The sequence below is a fragment of the Dama dama genome, chromosome 32 (assembly GCF_033118175.1).
Source record: "Dama dama isolate Ldn47 chromosome 32, ASM3311817v1, whole genome shotgun sequence".
Taxonomy (NCBI): Eukaryota; Metazoa; Chordata; class Mammalia; order Artiodactyla; family Cervidae; genus Dama; species Dama dama.
In genome coordinates this window covers 8,940,448-8,959,725 of record NC_083712.1, presented here as the reverse complement: position 1 = coordinate 8,959,725, position 19,278 = coordinate 8,940,448, and the positions used below count along the sequence as shown (strand labels likewise).

Sequence of the window (19,278 nt, the reverse complement as noted above, 5' to 3'; positions counted from 1 at the left end):
AGACTCGGTCTCCGTATTTTTCACTTGGCTTCACTGGGCAGAGAAAGACCAGATTTTGGGCGGCAATCATTGTGGGGTCCTGTCCGTAATCTGGTTGCCGGCAGGTGGCCCTAACAGCAGCCAGGGGCTCCAGCCTGCCTGCTGACTCAGCCGGGGAGCCCCGGGACTGCGGAGAACAGGGCAGAGGCTGCCCTTTGCAGCTGCCAAGGCTTCTTTTGCCTTGAGAGCACTTTTTCTCCTCTTGTCCACTCCACCTTAACTTCCACTCTGAGAAACACCAAATATTGGAGGATCAGAGAGGGCGTCACCTGCTAGCATTTTCTTAAATCCCCTAAAGTACACCTCAAGGCCTCTTGACATTTTCCTTTGCAGGAAACTGATGCAGTTTCAGTTTGGGGGTTTTTCGCTATGGAAGTGGGGGGCCTGTTGGTAAAGTGCTGCTTTGGAAAAGGGTCACAGGCTCAGTGAGACTTGGAAGTCCCGTCTGGGGCAGTCTTGGCATTTGGTGTTTGAATTTCTGGCATCTCTTCACCACCCGCTTTGTCTTCTGTGACTTCCTACGAGCGGGGTCTGATTTGTTCTGTTTCCTTTGGCTTGTGCTGCAGACTTCTGACACAAACTGCTTGAACTACAATGGGAGGCGCTTTCTCTGAGATTCCATCTCAGAGTGCCCTAGGGAAAATCCTCAGTGACTGGTTGACCTGAGGTTGAAGATAAATGGGCTCAGCTTGGACATTTACAAACAGCCAGCCTCCTCTTTGCATTTCTTTTTTTTTTTTTTTAAAGTCTTTATTGAATTTATTACAATATTGCTTTTGTTCTTTTGGCTGCAGGGTATGTGGAATCTTAGCTCCCTGACCAGGGAGTGAACTCGCGCCGCTTGCAATGGAAAGCAAATTCTTAACCACTGGACCACCAGGGAAGTCCCCTCTTTGCATTTCTTGCGGCAAGAGATAGGTGGGCTACAGTTGAGGAATTTACAACCAGCCGCCTGTCTGCCATCCGAAATGGAAGTAACAACAGAATAAGGGTAAATAGCCAGTCTTTGTCTCTTGTAAACACCTTACTGTAATAGTCAAGGAAAGGACAAAGAGGAGGCAACATCTTGTGTGAGTAAAGGATTAAGGGATCTCCTCTTACTCCATTTTAGGATAAGCGAGACACTACAGATCCTACACAGTGCAGAACGGCTCCTTGGAGTCCAAGTCAGAGGATAATTCCATGGGGTTGCAAAAAGTCGGACACGACTGAGCGACTTTCACTTCCACTTTACTTTCATGAGTCCTGCTCCTCCCTGAAGCCTTCACTTCAAAGATCCATCTTGTCTAAGGTGTGCGTGCTCACCCCAGGGGAAGGTCCTGAGACAAGTTAATGGCAGGGGGTGGGGCGGAGGCGGGAACAAAGCAAGGTGATTGACCTGAGGGAAGACAAAGACCCAGAAAGGACTTTTTTCTGTTCCCTTCAGTTCAGTTCAATCACTCAATCCTGTCTGACACTTTGTGACCCAATGGACTGTAGCATCCAGGCCTCCCTGTCCATCACCAACTCCTGGAGCTTGCTCTGACTCATGTCCATTGAGTCAGCGATGCCATCCAATCATCTCATCCTCTGTCATCCCCTTCTCCTCCTGCCCTAATCTTTCCCAGCATCAGGGTGTTTTCAAATGAGTCAGTTCTTTGCATCAGGTGGCCAAAGTATTGGAGTTTCAGCTTCAACATTAGTCCTTCCAATAAATATTCAGGACTGATTTCCTCTAGGGTGGACTGGTTGGATCTCCTTGCAGTCCAAGGGACTCTCAAGAGTCTGCTCCAACACCACAGTTCAAAAGCATCAATTCTTCGGCACTCAGCTTTCTTTAAAGACCAACTCTCACATCCATACATGACTCCTGGAAAAACCATAGGTTTGATTAGATAGCCCTTTGTTGGCAAAGTAATGTCTCTGCCGCCTTATAAAGGATTTAAACTTCCCAAAGGGGAAACTCTCTCTGCAATCTCACCAGTGTGCCATTCTGCATGTACTTTTCTTTTCAATAAACTTTCCATTTTACTCTTTACCTTCTGCCTCTTGAATGGGCAGGCAAGGCTAGGGACATTAGCCCTAACTTCTGGCCCCTGTGGTCCAGTGGTTAGTGACAGGGCCCACATGGGGTCACAAGCAAAGAATAAATCACAGTGATCTGTCAGACTGACCAAACTGCCCAAACGGCATCCTGTTATCTCACTAGCGCCTAACCTCTCAAAGCTGCAAGACTATCAGATTTCAGACCTCTGGCCACGTGACCATCTCTTCAGAGAATTTTTTATTGGTGGGGTATAAGCAGGACTCCATATAGGGGACTGGAATGCAAAAGTAGGAAGTCAAGAAACAGACAAATTTGGCCTTGGAATACAGAATGAGGCAGGGCAAAGGCTAATAGAGTTTTGCCAAGAGAACACACCAGTCATAGCAAATGCCCTCTTTCAACAACACAAGAGAAGACTCTACACATGGACATCACCAGATGGTCAACACCAAAATCAGATTGATTATATTCTTTGCAAAGATGGAGAAGTTCTATACAGTCAGCAAAAACAAGACTGGGAGCTGACTATGGCTCAGATCATGAACTCCTTATTGCCAAATTCAGACTTAAATTGAAGAAAGTAGGGAAAACCACTAGACCATTCAGGTATGATCTAAATCAAATCCCTTACAATTATACAGTGGAAGTGAGAAATAGACTTAAGGGACTAGATCCAATAGACAAGGGTACCTGATAAACTATGGATGGAGGTTCCTGACATTGTACAGGAGACAAGGATCAAGACCATCCCCAAGAAAAAGAAATGCAAAAAAGCAAAATGGCTGTTTGAGGAGGCCTTACAAATACCTGTGAAAAAAAAGAGAAGTGAAAAGCAATGGAGAAAAGGAAAGATATACCCATTTGAGTGAAGAGTTCCAAAGAATAGCAAGGAGAGATAAGAAAGCCTCGCTCAGTGATCAGTGCAAAGAAATAGAGGAAAACAATAGAATGGGAAAGACTAGAGATCTCTTCAAGAAAATTAGAGATACCAAGGGAACATTTCATGCAAAGATGGGCTCAATAAAGGACAGAAATGGTATGGACCTAACAGAAGCAGAAGATATTAAGAAGAGGTGGCAAGAATACACAGAAGAACTGTATAAAAAAGATCTTCACGACCCAGATAATCATGATGGTGTGATAACTCACTTAGAGCCAGACATCCTGGAATGTGAAGTCAAGTGGGCCTTAAAAAGCATTACTACGAACAGGCTAGTGGATGTGATGGAATTCCAGTTGAACTATTTCAAATCCTAAAAGATGATGCTGTGAAAGTGGTGCACTCAATATGCCAGCACATTTGGAAAACTCACCAGTGGCCACAGGACTGGAAAAGGTCAATTTTCATTCCAATCCCTAAGAAAGGCAATGCCAAAGAATGTTCAAACTACCTCACAATTGCCCTCATCTCACACACTAGTAAAGCAATGCTCAAAATTATCCAAGCCAGGCTTCAACAATAGGTGAACTGTGAACTTCTAGATGTACAATCTGGTTTTAGAAAAGGCAGAGGATCCAGATATCAAATTGCCAACATCCGCTGGATCATTGAGAAAGCAAGAGAATTCCAGAAAAACAACTATTTTTGCTTTATTGACTATGTCAAAGCCTTTGACTGTGTGGATCACAATAAACTGGAAAATTCTGAAAGAGATGGGCGTACCAGACCACCTGACCTGCCTCTTGAGAAATCTGTATGCAGGTCAGGAAGCAACGGTTAGAACTGGACATGGAAAAAAAAAAAAAAAAAGAACTGGACATGGAACAACAGACTAGTTCCAAATAGGAAAAGGAGTACGCCAAGGCTATATATTGTCCATACTTATTTAACTTATACGCAGAGTACATCATGAGAAACACTGGGCTGGAAGAACCACAAGCTGGAACCAAGATTTCTGGGAGAAATACCAATAACCTCAGATATGCAGATGACACCACCCTTAAGGCAGAAAGTGAAGAACTAAAGGGCCTCTTGATGAAAGTGAAAGAGGAGAGTGAAAAAGTTGGTTTAAAGCTCAACATTCAGAAAACTAAGATCATGGCATCCAGTCCACATTCACACTTCATGGCAAACAGATGGGGAAACAGTGGAAACAGTGGCAGACTTTATTTTCTTGGGCTCCAAAATCACTGCAGATGGTGACTGCAGCCATAAAATCAAAAGATGCTTACTCCTTGGAAGGAAAATTATGACCAACCTAGACAGCATATTAAAAAGCAAAGACGAGCCCAGGTGGGATGCACGAGACAAGTGCCCCGGCCTGGTGCACTGGGAAGACCCAGAGGAATCGGGTGGAGAGGGAGGTGGGAGGGGGGATCGGGATTGGGAATACATGTAAATCCATGGCTGATTCATATCAATGTATGACAAAACCCACTGGAAAAAAAAATAATAATAATAAAAAAAAAAAAATAAAAAGCAAAGATGCTACTTTGCCAACAAAGGTCCATCTAGTCAAAGCTAAGGTTTTTCCAGTAGTCATATATGGATGTGAGAGTTGGACTATAAAGAAAGCTGAGTGCAGAAGAATTAATACTTTTGAACTGTGGTGTTGGAGAAGACTCTTGAGAGTCCCTTGGACTGCAAGGAGATCCAACCAGTCCATCCTAAAGGAGATCAGTCCTGGGTGTTCATTGGAAGGACTGATGTTGAAGCTGAAACTCCAATACTTTGGCCACCTCATTCAAAGAACTGACTCCTTGGAAAAGACCCTGACGCTGGGAAAGATTGAAGGCGGGAGGAGAAGGTCATGACAGAGGATGAGATCGTTGGATGGCATCACTGACTCAATGGACATGAGTTTGAGTAAACTTTGGGAGTTGGTAATGGATAGGGAGGCCTGGAGTGCTGCAGTTCATGGGGTCACAAAGAGTTGGACATGACTAAGCGACTGAAGTGAACTGAAGGACTCTGTCAGAAAGGGAGAACACTGGTTCTCCTGAAGAGCCAGTCACCCTCTCTTTTCCCTCTAATAAATTTCCTGTTTTTGCTTGACTGCCTGGCTCGCTGTCTTTTTCTCTGCACTCGCCTTACAGTTAGGACTCCCGGTCTGGGAAACTAAGACCTTGCTTCCAGCTGCTGCTCACTGCTGCTGACTGCAGCAAGCATCCCAAATCAGTTACGATGAGTAGTCACTTAATGGGAAATTGAAGATGATGCCTCTTTAATGGTAGAAAGTGAAGAGGAACTAAAGTGCCTCTTAATGAAGGTGAAAGAGGAGAGTGAAAAAGCTGGCTTAAAGCGCAACATTAAAAAAGCGAAGATCATGGAATACTGTGCCATCACATCATGGCAAATAGATGGGGGAAAAGTAGAAACAATGGCTGATTTTATTTTCTTGGGCTCCAAAGTCACTGTGGACAGTGGTCGTAGCCACAAAATTAAAAGACGCTTGCTCCTTGGAAGAAAAGCTATGACAAACATTTCTCTTGAGACCCCATGGACTCCTCTATCCATGGGATTCTCCAGGCAAGAATACTGGAGTGGGTTGTCATTTCCTTCTCTAGGGGATCTTCCCAAACCAGGAATCGAACTGGCGTCTCCTGCATTGCAAACAGATTCTTTACCAACTGAGCAATGAGGGAAGCCTACATGACAAACCCAGACAGCATATTAAAAAGCAGAGATATCACTTTGCCAACAAAGGTCAGTCTAATCAAGGCCATGGTTTTACCAGTGTTATGTATGGATGTGAGAGTTGGACCATAAAGAAGACTGAGTGCCAAAGAATTAATGCTTTGGAACTGGGGTGTTGGAGAAGACTCTTAAGAATCTCTTGGACAGCAAGGACATCATCATTGGAAGGATTGATGATGAAGCTGAAGCTCCAGTACTTTGGCCACCTGATGCAACGAAATGACTCATTCATTAGAAAAGACCCTGATGCTGGGAAAGACTGAAGGCAGGAGGAGAAGGGTACGACAGAGGATGAGATGGTTGGATGGCATCACCGACTCAACAGACATGAGTTTGAGCAAACTCCGGGAGCTGGTGATGGACAGGGAAGCCTGGCATGCTACAGTCCATGGAGTTGCAAAGAGTCATACAGAATTTAATGACTGAATAACAACAAAGATGATCACAAACATTAAAAAAATTTTTTTGAGGAAACTCTTTTAAGACCTCTTAGGGTGAAAATTACTTTTTTCTTTTTAAACTTACATTTCTAGGTGTCTTTGAGATGTAAATGTTCTATCTGATCTTCCTAAGTAGTTATTTTGTGTGTTTGTGTCAGGTTTATAAGAGGTCTTTTTATAATTTAGTGGTGGCCAAATGACTGATTTAAAATTAGAGAAACTAACTAATTATTAAATCTAGAGCACAGGCCAAAAAGCTGCCCAAACTGGGTTTTCCTCGGAACTGCAGGATTTTGTCACATATGGATACCCCAACTTTGGGCTAATTGCAAAGCCATTACACCATGCTTTGAAAGGTACAGATTCTGAACCTTTGGTTTGAATGGGAGATTGCCAAAAGGCTTATGAGACTCTGAAGCTGAAGCTCATGACTGAAATGGCCCTCAGCTTGCCTGAGCTCCAGAAAGAATTCAAATTGTATGTGCAGGAGAAGCAGGGACTGGACCAGGGCATGGTGGGAGAGAATCCCCGACCAGTAGCTTATCTTTCAAAGCAGCTGGACACCAGGGTTGCCAGCCGGCCCTGCTGCTTATGAGCAGTAGTCGCCACCTGTGAACTGCTAAAAGAGGCAGTAAAGTTCACTTTGGGCCAGCCAGCCACAGTGTCTGTCCCACAGAAAGTCCTAGTCCTGCTGGAACAATGTGGTGGATACTGGATGACCTCAGGGAGGATGGGGAAATATCAGGTGATCCTCCTTGATGACCCCTGTGGAGCCCTGTATCAAGGTCACAGGATAAAAATCTCTGTAACTGACCAAGCCCCATAGCAACCGTTGCCACGAGCCTCCAGCTCCCTGATCCCACATTAGGTAAAACACCCACCTGCTATCCACCCTGCGCTGTGCTGCGCCTAGCTGCTCAGTTGTATCTGATTATTTGCAACCCCATGGGCTGTAGCCCACCAGGCTTCTATCCATGGGGGCTCTCCAAGCAAGAAAACTGGAGTGGGTTGCCATACTTTCCTCCAGGGGATATTCGCAACCCAGGGATTGAACCCAGGTCTCCCGCACTGCAGGCGGATTCTTCACCATTCCAGCCACCAGGGAAGCCCGCCCTGTAACATCCTAACCAATCACCTACTGCCGCCCTTCCAGTAGGGATTTTCTCTGTCTTGAGGCCGTAAAACGTGGCTACTCATCTGTGAAAGGGCTCTGCTCTCCCTCGAGCTGGCCCCCTGTTCCAACAGTGCCTCCCATCCTAATATACTGCATTCTCTTCTCATTTGGTCTCATGTCTGGAAATGACCCGCGTGTGCATGGGCCAGGACAACCCCCAGTATCACCACAGAGTGAGCAGTCCTTCCTCCCTTCTCCCTGCTTCCTCACTCCCTGGGCAGGAGGCCCTCCAAGACACCTGGAGGTTTGGAGACTGTCCACCTTGGTTGACTGGGTCTGTCAGATAGGCCCCTGAGCAAGGCTGGCTGGGACCTGTTTCTGACGGCGGTGATTCTGGGGGGGAGGGTCAGCGGTGGGCAGTAGCTATGGAGCAACCGGTGACTGAGGCCGCAGCCCCCTCTGCACCGAAAGCTGAGCTCATTGCTCTAATCCCAGCTCTAATCCTCCCAGAAGGAAAAAGGGCCTGACTTCCTTTTCTTTACCCAACTCTGGGGATCACAGAGCCTTTTATATAAAAGTAGGTAAAACACAGGGAACAAAAAGAAAAATCCTTCTAAACTCCCCCCTAAAGACCAAAGCTTGTATAGTTAAAGAAACTGACCAAATGACTGTCAGGTTCATGTGGACTGGGAAATATTCTATATTAAGTTGATAGTAGTATTGTTTAAGCTTGCTGATCTAATTAATATAGGCATGCCATTAAAAGTAAAGTTCAATTACATGAGACTGAATTTACTGATAAACATGATTTATAACTTTATGACCTTAGAAAGAGGTGGCAAGAATACACAGAAGAACTGTACAGAAAAGATCTTCATGACCCAGATAACCACGATGGTGTGGTCACTCACTTAGAGCCAGACATCCTGAAATGTGAAGTCAAGTGGGCAGTTTTGGGAGGAGATTTTTATGAGCCCTGATTCTTATATCTTCCCATACCTAGAGAAACACTAACATCATTGATGGTGACAGCCACTTTGACTATTAAGAAAAAATTTACAGTTAAAGTAAAAATACAGTAGATATGGAAATAATTAGGTGACACTGAGGCAGAAATTGCTAGACAGTATAAGACTATGAGACCTCGGTTCCTTTTTAATTTCAATATTTTTTCTCTTCTTAAGTAAGCATCTTACCCATTGTTCTAATTTCTAGGCATTCAGAGGAATGCCTCCCTGGTCTGGAGGGTCATAAAACATTTGTTAGGGGAAGCACACCCTGGCCAGGCTCTCTAGTAACCACTTGCATGACTTGTTTTATGACAGGAGGTCCTGGTAAGGAACTAATAAGCCACCACCAACCAGAAGAGTTCGGGAAAGGTCAAAAAGAGACAGCGCGTGTCCGTCCACCTCCCAGAATCCCTCTCACTAGCATCCGTGTTGGCTGAGCGATGTGTGCGTCACCAGTCAGAATGACTGACCAAAGACAACCCGGAAACTAACCCATCACCATAACCAAGACTGGGAGCCACGTGGCAGAGTGGGTCTCCTGGTTTCCCCCACCCTGCTGCTCTCTGCCCGGGCGCCCTCTTCCAATAAAGTCTCTGGTTTTGTCAACACGTGTCTCCTCGGATAGTTCTTTTCTAAGTGTTAGACAAGAGCCCACTCTTGGGGCCTTGGAGGGGGCCCCCCTCCTACAACACCAGGACAAGACAATCATAAACTGCTGTCCAGTTTCTCAAGGGGAAAAAGAGTCCAAGAAGACCATTAGCTCTTAAACATATATTTGGTTCCTAAATAATGGCCTGGGGTCTAGAGAAAAGGTCAAGCGATGGTGTTGCAATGTCTGCAGAAACTGAGAAACTGAGGGTCCAAAAAAGCCATAAAAATGACAAACTGGGCACTGTGGCATTCAAACTGATGGTCAAAAATGACACACATTAAAGTCACAAGCCAATCAAAATTATACAGATCAATTCTAGTAAAGATATAAAACTGCTGTAATGCCCGCCTTTTGGGGCCCTTCACTCCCTCTCAGAGTCTACGTTGAGAGCTTTGCATCTCTAGCCTTTAAAAATAAACTTTACCTGTGTGAGAGTTTGCGAGTTTGCAGAATTCATTCTTTGGCCCTGTGAATAGAATCGGTTTTCACATTTCAATACCATGGTATGCTTGCAGACAAGTCCTTGAATTGTTAAGAACTCGAGTTTTCTGAGCTGTGTCAGACTTAGGATGCCATCAGCCATTCTAAAAACAAAGTCTGCTAGGAGCAGGTGATTAAACCTTACTTTTTAAAGGTCTCTTCTTATAACTGTTACATGTTTGTGCTTAGTCACTCAGGCGTGTCTGGCTCTTCTGGCCCCATGGACTGTGGCCCGCCAGCTCCGCTGTCCATGGGATTCTCCAGGCATGAAAACTGGAGTGGGGTTCCATTTCCTTCTCCAGAGTTATATGTTTAGACAATGAAATTGCTCTGGATCATATACTGCCAAGGAAAAAAACCACATGTGTAATGATGAATAGCCACATTAAAAGTTAAGACCTACTTAGATAAACCTAGACAACTGGCTACCTGGCTATAAGTCTCTTTGAAGTGTTAAATCTAAATTAGGCTTCAGGCTTAATTTTTTTCTATTTTGTCTATTAATGTTCCGGTTGTCTTTCCTCCAACTATTTCTGAGTCCAAATGGCTCCATTCCTTTGGACAGGATGACCCAAGTGCTGACCCTATTTGAACCACAATCAAAATCGTCATCAAATGTAGCTTGGTTCTTACTCCTTCCTTGATCCCTAGTTACAATAACTCTTTCACTGATCCATGGCCTCTGTTTTTTTTTTTTTTTTAATATCTGTTAAGTTTTGTCTCCTCCAGATTACAACAGATTTACATCAAGATAATGATGATACAGAGAGAAAAACCACTCCTCCCAACAGGTCTTGTAGGAATAACCACAAAAGTCACCCTGGGGCCACCTAAAACAGAGTGAGAGCTCTGTGACTCCAACTAGTTGGGGTCTATGGGTTAAGGAACGGAACTCATACTTGCAAGTACCTAGTTAATTGGAGAAATTAAATCGTACCCTAACTATTGAGGGGCTCTTTAAATCCTCAAAATTAAACAGCCAGCGTGGTAAAACCTTAAACTAGGGCTTCTAGGGGGAAGTTCAGGTCTCTCTGTCTTTGGGTTGTAAATGTTCTGTCTGACCTTCCTACTTTGTTCTGGTGTGTCTGTGTGTGTGTGTGTTTGTGTAAGGCCTATGAGAGATGTTTTTGCCTTCTTAATCATTTGCATCTCTGAGGAGCTATAGTTTATTGGTGGCCAAATGATGGATTCTTTGAAAATTAGAGAAACTAACAAATTATTAAATTTAGAGCACTCTCATTGTAAACAACAGTTTTGATGTTAAAACAAAAGTGTAATACAGTTATAGTTAAAAGTATAAAACAAAAGTCAAATTAATCTAAGAATTTTTTCCTGAATGAGAAAAATTGGTTGAGCAAGCTTCATTGTGGCCTTCCCCTCAATGGGCCTTACAGATGCTAATAAAAGCAATTAAGAATATCAACAACAACAACAAAAAAGAATATCAACAAAAAACTTGGGGGGAAAAAGTCTAGCTATTATACCAATGAGGTAAAAAAAAATTTTTTTAAAAGGACTTACCTAAAGTGAATAAATAATTCTTTGTATGGCTATTTAGAATGGGTAAATAGACAAGATATGATACTACTTCGCTATTGGAAAAGGTCAGTTTTCATTTCAATCCCAAAGAAAGTGTTAGTCACTCAGTTGTGCCCAACTCTTTGCAACCCAATGGACTGTAGCCTGCCGGGCTCCTCTGTCCATGGAATTCTCCAGCCAAGAATACTGGAGTGGGTTGCCCTGTCCTTCTCCAGGGGATCTTCCTGACTCAGGGACTGAACCCAGGTCTCCTGCATTGCAGGCAGATTCTCTACCATTTGAGCCATCAGGGAAGCCCAATCCCAAAGAAGAGCAAAGCCAAAGAAAGTTCAAACTACTGCACAATTGCACTCATTTCACATACAATAGAAAGGTAATGCTCAAAATCCTGGGAGCTAGGCTTTAACAGAACATGAACTGAGAACTTTCAGATGTTCAAGCTGGATCTAGAAAAGGCAGAGGGAACCAGAGATCAAACTGTCAACATCTGCTGGATCTTAGATAAAGCAAGGGAAGTCCAGAAAAACATCTACTTCTGCTTCATTGACTATGCTAAAGCCTTTGACTGTATGGATCACAACAAAGTGTGGAAAATTCTTAAGGAGAATACCAAACCACCTTACCTGTCTCCTGAGAAACCTGTATGCAGGTCAAGAAGCCACAGTTAGAACTGGACATGAAACAACAGACTGGTTCACAATTGGGAAAGGAGTATGTCAAGGCTGTATATTGTCACCCTGCGTATTCAACTTATATGCAGAGTACATCATGCGAAAGGCCAGGATAGATGAAGCTCCAGCTGGAATCAAGACTGCCAGGAGAAATATCAATAACCTCAGATATGCAGATGATACCACCCTAATGGCAGAAATCGAAGAGGAATTAAAGAGCCTCTTGAAGAAGGTGAAAGAGGAGAGTGAAAAAGCTGCCTTAAATCTCAAAATTAAAAAAACTAAGGTCATGGCATCTGGTCTAATCACTTCATGGCAAATAGATGGGGAAACATCGGAAACAGTGACAGACTTTATTTTCTTGGGCTCCAAAATACTGCGGATTGTGACCGCAACCATGAAATTAAAGAGGCTTGCTCCTTGGAAGAAAAGCTATGATATTAAGAAAGCAGAGACATCACTGCCCACAAAGGTCCATCTTGTCAAAGCTCTGGTTTTTCCACTAGTCATGTTTGGCTATGAAAGTTGGACCATAAAGAAAGCTGAGCACCGAAGAATCGATGCTTTCAAACCTCGTTGTTGAAGAAGCCTCTCAAGAGTCCCCTGGACTGCAAGGAGATCAAACCAGTCAATCCTAAGGAAATCAACCCTGAATACTCATTGGAATGACTGATGCTGAAGCTGAAGCTCTAATACTTTGGCCACCTGACCCCAGGAGCTGACTTGGTAGATAGTGGCTCTAGGTTGGACATTTGCAATCAGCCAACCTCCTCTTTGCATTTCCTGAGGCAAGAGATAGGTGCGGTCCAGTTGAGGAATTTACAGCCTCCTGTTTGTTCTCCAAAATGGAAGAAACAGTAGAATCAGGGTAAATAGGCAGTCTTGCAAACATCTCAAGGAAATCATGGTAAGGACAAAGAGACGCAAAACCCTGTCTGAGTAAAAGATTAAGGGAACACCGTTTCCCCCTTTTTAGGATAAGGGAGACACTATACAAGCACAAAAAGGCTTGCTGGAGTCAAAAGTCAGAGGATAGTGCCAGGCCATGGGGAGTCTTGCTCCTTCCAGAAGCCTTGCTTGGAGCTCCACCCTGGGGAAGGTCCTGAGACAAACTGGTGGGGTGGGGGTGTGGAGAGGAGCAGACAAAGCAAGATTATTGGCCTGAGGGAAGACAAAGACCTGGAAACCGTCCCCCTCGTGAAGGATTTAAATTTCCCAAAGGTGAGACTTTCTCTGAGCTCACCAGCGTGCCTTTCTGAATGTAGTTTTGTTTTCAGTAAACTTCTTTCTTTCCGCTTTACCTTCTGCCTCTGGACTGGGCAGGCAAGACTAGGGACCTTAACCCTAACTGCTGGCTCCTGTGGTCCAGTGGTTAGGACTTGCGGTCGGGGAAACTAAGACCTTGCTTCCAGCTATGGCTCCCTGCTGCTTACTGCATCCCAAATCAGACTCCCTGGAAAAGACCCTGATGCTGGGAAAGACTGAAGGCAGGAGGAGAAGGGGGTGAGGGGCAGAGGACAAGATGGTTGGATGGCATCAACGACTCAACGGACATGAGTTTGAGCAAACTCTGGGAGATGGTGAAGGACAGGGAAGCCTGATGTGCTGCAGTCCCTGAGGTCACAAGGAGTCCGTTTGGACTGAGGGGTTGAACAACAACAACAGAGTTAATGAGCCGTGAGGAACCCCCTACTGGTCTCTAACATCAAAAGCTAAACAAGCCTGTTCTATATACCCCAGTTTTAAGTTATTTAAGGGGCCAGAAAAATTTACATTGAGATACCTGACCAATTATTTTGGGACAGTCAGGCCAAAGGGCCTGACTTCCTGGGCTTTACCTGCCTGGGGATAGAAGAGCCTTATACACAGAAGTAGGTAAAATAGACAAGGAACAACAACAACAAAAACTTCTAAACTCTCTCCGAAGATCAAAGCTTGTTGATTGGATTCTTATGAAAACTAAAGTCAAAGGTATAGAAGTTGGTGCAATTTAGATAAATGTATATAAATTGGTATATTTAAATGGGCTTTATATAAGGTGGTTACAGCTCTTATTTAATTATATTATGGGAAAGACAAGGCATATAGATTGCCACTAAGGAAATATTAACTAAATGTGCTGAGGATACCAACAGTTACCTGAGTTATATAAAATAAGTAAACTGGGAATTAATAGGCAAGGGTTAATTTTTTAAAAATAGTGTTTTTGCTTTGGTTTAATTTATAAACTCAGAAAAGTCTTTGCTAAATGCCTTATACAAACCTTTGAAGACATGATAAATTAAAACTCGAAAGTTATACAACAGAACTTTGTAAATTAAATTTCAGTTTTATTAAAAATCTTGCCACTGATTTTAGTAACTTCAGGTGACAGAACTGTTCTTTGAAAAACTAAGCAACTGTCTTTGTCTTGCAAGTTTGTAAACCAGAATATGAATACAGGCCTCTAGGAGCTGAGACTAAGCCCAGTTAAGCAGACAAGTCCTGGGAAACCAAGGAAAAAAATGGCAGTTTTAAATCAAAACTGCTGAGAATGTTCCCTCAGCCAAACCTTATAGATAATAAGCCTTAATCATCTGAACAAGCAACTTCAAGGTCTTCCAACTGTTTGTTAACTAGTAAGTTTATATTAATATTGTAACACCTGGTTCATAGCTAAAGCCATGAGATCTCATTTGCTTTTGTCTGTGTACACATTATACACATATGATATCTCTACTTCTAAAAGATATTATTAGAATTGGACTTATAAAGAGCTCTATTTAATTTTAATATTCCAAGTTTCTTAACTACGTTGTACTCAAATCGTCAACCATGCAGAAGGGCCAAGTCACAATCAGTAGGGAAGCTGCTTTTAGAAAGAGTGATTCCCATCTGGGGAATCCCCTCTGAACTGCACAGTGACAGAGGGACCCATTTTTCTGGACAAACTTAAGGAAATGTGCAAAATTTGGTCAATTATGCAACATTTCCATTGTTCCATTCCATTCCATCACCTCCAGTCTTCTGGGTTAGTGGAAAGGACAAATGGAACAATTAAAACTCAGCTGGCTAAAATGATGGATGCTTATCCCTTCCCTTGGCCTAAGGCCATTTCACTGGTTCTCTTCAACCTCAGAGCCATGCCTTTTGGCAAACATCATTTGTTTCCCTTTGAGATTATTACAGGGAGACCAAGGAGACTGGATGAACATGATCCTATATTACTTAAGGGAGATATTTTTGAAAGGGCTTAGCCAAAGTATTGACAAATCATTCTGAATTTGTTTCTGAAACTTATAGTAATCTATCCTCAAATGAAGATCAGATGCCCCATGACCTACAACCAGGAGATTATGTATATTAAAAAAGATATCATTCAAAGGACTCCCTCCAACCTAGATGAAAGGGCCCTTATTAGTTTCTTTTAACTATCTCATGTGCAGCCAAACTGAAGGGAATTGACTCTTGGATTGATATTTCCCACCTAAAAAGGGCTCCTGCACCATACTGGTCTATAGAGAGTACTGCTAACCTCAAACCCACCTTAGAACAACACTCTGATAATAAGGACACACCATCACTAGGATGAGAAGATGACATCAGAAGTAGACAGCTGACCCAAGTGACCCTGCACCTGACCTGTATGATTGTTCATAAGTTTTCTGCTTAGTTTTTTGGACTCTTGCACATGAATCAAATGTTTTTCTATCATGGGCATGATCTTATGCAAATTTTAGAAATCAATCAAATTGTTGGGTCAGTTACCTTTATTCAGTACTTCTGGTTTACCTTGATAGGTTTCTCTCCTCCAAAGCTCTGATTGGATGGCTCTTATAAAGTTTATTTTGGAAGAAAGAAATTATCGTTCTGTCTGGGCTGGTACTGACTTCACTAGATGGGACCCACTCACTTGGCCAATCAAACATACTTATTCTAACCCTGGCCATAAATATGAACTTCCCCTTAAGGTTACTCTAGCTCAGTCAGAACAAAAGCTAAATTGCAGTCAAAAAAAGTAAACTCTAGACTATTAGGAGGGACACTTCCTCAGTTCTGGAATGTATTTATCTGGCTTAACACCAGGCTATGGTCATCTAAGCTTAGAGGCCCCCCTATGCTGGGAACAATTAAACCATACCAAAGATAATCAACCTAATAACACTAGAATATTAGGCTAGGTGCCTTATGAAAACTATCAATTTACCATTTCTCTTAAAGACGGTGATTGGTATGGAACAGATTGGGTCAGATGTCCAGAAATATACTGGCTGGCACCTAAAGGGACTCAATGGCTTTGTGGGGCCAATCTATGACCACCAGGCTGGCCAGGAAGGTGTACTTTAGGATTCCCTTGGGCTCAAGGCCACTTATGTACAAACTCTGATGTGACTCCAGTAAATTTACCATCAATATGAGCCTGATGGACCAAGAGATCTGTATTTCACTGGTATGATCACTTAGCAGCTATTTTTGTGCCTTCAGTAGGATTGGAAAAAGTTATTTCTTACATTGAAGACTTAATAAAATTCACTCAAAAGACATTAAATGACAGCAACTAGGCTACTAGCCTACTAAATTCTGAGGTATCTATGATGGGAAAAGCTGTATTACAAAATCGTATGGCCCTTGATGTTCTTACAGCATCTCAGGGAGGCAACTGTGCTATAATTCAAATTGAATGTGGTGCTTACATACCAGATGAAGCCTCTGATGTAATACATTTAATGATGTGTTACATGAAAACTCAGATTGCTGCCTGATGAATCACTTCCTAGCCTTGGTGATCTTTTAGGAAGATGGTTTCGTTATGGAAGCTCATGACTTAAAATCCTACTTGTAATTTTAACAACATATTAGCTGTTGTAATCTGTTTATTTTATAAGGTTAAACATCTTGAAAAACCAGATCATATTTATAATGTGGAATAATTGTAATAGTGTGATTCTAAGTATGGGAAGAGTCAACAAGGGAAATATCTCTTGGACCCTATTAGGTTAGAAGAAAGAGGATCCATAGAATCTTTTATTCTCTACCAATGGGCCTAATGGCTGGAAATTAACACCTAGAGTGACGTATCAATGCAGAACTTTCACCTGATTTGGAAGGAGTCTCCCAGCGCCCTGGGACAAAAACAAACAGCAGTCATGAAATGTCTCTCAATGTGGTCGAATTTCCGACCTTGGGGAGGGAATGTGAAATGAAATATTTTCTGCTCTCTGCTCTACCAGTAAACATGCCTCTTCCAAATGCAAATTTCTGAGCCCAGATGAAAGAAAGCCAGCTACTTGGAAGCCATCAGCTACTTTCTCCCCAGTAAGCACCAAGGAGCTGGGGGGAAGTGAGAGGCAGCCATTCCCACATCCGCAATCTCTTATGCTAAGCAGGGGATCAGCATGTGAACAATAAGAAAAGCAGGAACAGCTCAATACAAATGAAAGAAACGCCACCCTTAAGCAGGAATCTTCTTTGTCTTGAGGCTACAGAAATCGGCTACTAACCCAGGAATGTGTGGCCTCCCCCTGGCCTGCTGTGCCTGCAGCGGCCACACTATCTCTGCTCTCTGTTCTGAGTAAACTCACTCCTTTCCGCAGGGCCCTGCATCTGGACATCCTTTCCCACCCACCCTTGAACCACCTCGAGAACCCGCGCTTCATCCAGGCTACTGTGACAGGCTGGAGGCAGTGAAGACCTTTGGCTTTCCCAGAGATGTTTTCTCCTGATGCTTTAGAGACAGCCTTTGCACTCACAGGTCACCCTGCACGGGCTATCAGAACGGGCATCTGATTGCTCACTGTCCTGCCTCCCTGCGGCCTGGGCTCCTCACAAAGCCCCGCACACCCCATCCCATCTCTGCACCTTCTCCCATGGTGCGCCCCTCCCACGTGCCATCCATCACCACCCTCATCCCCAGAACTTTCCATCTTCCCAAACGGACCCTCTCGCCCCTTGAAACACTCACTTCCTCTCAACCCCAGCCCCTGGCAAACACGGAACCTTAACGTAATTTTGATTTGTGATAAAACTGCTGGGTGCACCAGCTCCGCACCCCAGAGGGAAGCGCCAGCAAGACCGCTTTGGGGGGTGGGGGGTGGGGGGGTACCGGGAGCAAGAGGGAGGGAGGCAAGGAAACGCCAATATTTGGAAAGAGCCCCCCCGCCCAGGGGCGTGCAGGCCTGCTGGGGGCTGATGGGCTCACCCCCAGCAGGGGCACCCCCAGCTCCCCGTGAAGAGCCGGCCCGGGGTTGGGGGGACAGGAAGCACGTTAGCGGGCCCCTCCTGCGCCCCCAGTACCTTCTGGTCCCGCCTTCTTTGTTTGCACCCACCCCTCTGTGCCCGGCGTCCTGCAGGCTGCCTGCGGCCCCACCCGTGGCTCTTCCCCATTCACCGGCTCAGCGCCCTAGGCGCTTCCCGAAGCTTCACGTCTTCGGTTGGCTTCTGCGGAGTCGTTTCTCTCTCTTCTCGAGGGACCCCAGTTCTGGGAGTGTTCAATCTGCTCTCCTCTCTGCCCCACATCCTCTTTTCTCCCGTGTCTCCCTTTCTATAAATTCCTCTCCTCTGTGATGTATGATCTGCTTTGAGGTCTCAGTTTGGGTCATGACATGTTTTCTTTCTAGAATTTCTAGTTCCACATAGATGATTTTCACTTCTCTAGTGAGACTCCATCTGCTCTGAACACAGAATCACGTGTATTTTTAGGGAACATATCTCCTAACTCTGACTTCTGGAATTCCCATGGAACTGTTTTTAGTGTCTGTTCTTATCTCCTGGGTTTTGGTAACTTCTCCTGTTATTATCTCTGCCAGCAGGTTTTAACCGGGTGCTGATTATTGCACCTAAAGACACTGCAGAGACGATTTGAGGATCTGACTGTATTTTCTTTAACTCTTGGCTGGCCTGTGGGTTGGACAAATCCTTTGAATCCAGTCAGGGGCTGGGTTTGGGGTTTTTGTTTTTGGTAAGCCGCCTCTAAATCAGACAGTGAATGGTGCATATGTTTTGTGTTTACAATGGTGAATTGGACATTACTTTGTACACTTGCTTCAAACTGACTAGAGAAATGTGAGATGAATGTTCGGAGATGAACATTCTTAAGCTGTGGTAGCAAGTCAGTCGTAACAATTCAGTCCTGGTTGCACTGTCAGAGCCCTGGGGGAGGGGGTGTGGGGTGGGGAAGTGTGTGTGCGCGCGCGCGTATGTGTGTGCAGGCTCTTAGATGGTGGAGGAGGACGTTTTGGGGGGCAAGGCTTCAGGACCAGCTGTGGGGGTGAGCTGAGCACCAGCAAGGGGGGGCACATGCAGCTTTGTCACCTCCCTTACTTAAAGGCCCAGCACAATTCCTCACGAGTTTTGATTTTTCCTCTTTTACACGAACAAAGCAACTGCATTAGAAGGCGAAAAGGTCCCTGTTAACCTCCTGCCCTGACACCAGCAGTGGGCTATGGTGCAGCAGGACTGGTGTTCTTATTCCTTTTCTCATTTTGTGCCTAAATCACTCCCTCTTTCTCTATTTCCTTTCTTCCGTAGTGTGTAGAATGATTAGGACATTTGAAACATAAATGTGAACTTGAAATCATAAAATAGTTCGAGATAAAACAAGGATTAATAGCCTCCAACTAATAAAAAAAAAATAATAAAAAAAAAGAAAAAAAAAAAAAAACAAGGATTAAATCTGAAATACGTAACCCAAA

At 44.0% G+C, this 19,278-nt stretch overlaps 1 protein-coding gene across 2 annotated transcripts in view; it reads right to left on the bottom strand.

The window, feature by feature from the left end:
• Positions 1-18,110, bottom strand: part of CLN8 (CLN8 transmembrane ER and ERGIC protein) — a 50,133-nt gene extending 32,023 nt beyond the window's left edge. The window contains exon 1 of one of the 2 annotated variants that reach the window (XM_061134956.1): positions 17,976-18,110. The gene's annotated coding sequence lies outside the window, so the exon portion shown is untranslated. The remainder of the gene's footprint in view (positions 1-17,975) is intronic. The other variant, XM_061134953.1, reaches the window with a different exon arrangement.
• Positions 18,111-19,278: the final 1,168 nt, after the last annotated feature.